Raw genomic sequence first — 1,554 nt, 5'->3', positions numbered from 1 at the left:
CTAAAGAGTACATCTGTGCCACACCACTTAAACCATCATGCGAAAATATTCTGGCCAATGTCATTCCTTTTTCTGAAGTGGATGTTCAAAATACAAGAGGTGGATTGCTAAGCAAGCCAGAGACCAGGAAGAAGAATGATTGGAAATTACCAGAGTCCCACTCCTGTTCATAAGTTCTGGGGTGCCACCTTCAACATCCAGAGAGGGCAGTCTTGTCCCACAACAGCCAACACCAGCAACAAGAACACCAGCAACAACCACAACTATAGGAACAGAAAAATTGGCCCCAACCTCTGCACTGGCTTGGTTTCAAGTGGCAGGCCTAACGTCCAGTGCAGAGACGAAGGCAAAAGAGATTGAGCAAGTGACAGCACTAATGACCATTGAGAGGATGTTCCAGGAGTATTTGAATGACCCAAAAGAGGTCTATCTGGATCAAAACCCATTGGCGTATTGGTATGTAAAGATACCCCAATGGGCAGTGCTCAGCAGCCTGGCAATAAAGTATCTGGCTTGTCCAGTAGCCAGTGCGTCTGGTGAGTGTGCGTTCAGTGCAGCTGGCACAATTGTCACAGTGAGAAGGACCATTCTCTCACCTCAACACATGGAAAGATGGACCATGATCAAAATGAACCAACATTTCATACCAAACAATAACACTGTTCCTGAAACAGCACAGGAGGAGGAGGAAGATGATTGGTCAGACTCAAGTGAGTTAGCTTAACAACTTTTGGATGAACCACCTGAGTTTGAGGACAAACTCCACAACCCTGACTGAGTATACCAAAATAGTTCTTCTTAAATATTTATTGTCAAACTTCTTTCTTTGTTTAAAAAAAAAAAAACAGTTAAAGCTAGTGGAACATTATGTGTGCATCTGACTTATACTGCCCCACCAATTTCAATCACATGTATGGCTGGACTGGAGTTGGACCAGTGTCCAGTGAAGAAGCCTCCCCATTCCCTTTAGGACATTGGAGACAATGCCTGCTTCCCTACCCTGCCCATCCTTTTTTTACATCACCTAGCAGGGCTGCCCCCAAAAGATCATTGTTATACAAGACTGCCAAGTTCCAATGTATTGCTTGCATCAAAGAGGAGGTACAATTGTGTACCTAACACCATGCTTGGATTAGAAGAGGTAACTATAGCACCAATTAGTGATGATATATATCAAGTGATTGTAAGTGATCAGGGATGATTTATGTGGTGACAGACAGTGAGGAAGTATGTTCAACTAATTAGTACATTTTAGTTTGATGATTTGCAATGTTTGGGGCCCGATAGGTAATCATTTGTGCTGAAGGTGGTTGGCCCTTTCAAACATTATCAGATTTACTCACAGGGTTCACTCCTTTTTAGGTTGTTGAGAGACCAGAGCAGTCAATTCAGTTAACAAACACAAATCTACACAAAATAGTCCAATTCTGTTTCTCTACTTGTTCTTCAACAGCAGTGCACTATAGTTCTGTCCCACTCAGGTCATGAGTGGGATGGAGTTACTCAGAGTCAGGAGGTAGATGGAAGGACTCAGGGTGGGACTACCTCAAAAGC

This window comes from Pleurodeles waltl, chromosome 8, assembly GCF_031143425.1.
Source record: "Pleurodeles waltl isolate 20211129_DDA chromosome 8, aPleWal1.hap1.20221129, whole genome shotgun sequence".
NCBI classification, from domain to species: Eukaryota; Metazoa; Chordata; class Amphibia; order Caudata; family Salamandridae; genus Pleurodeles; species Pleurodeles waltl.
This window is presented reverse-complemented; position numbering follows the sequence as displayed.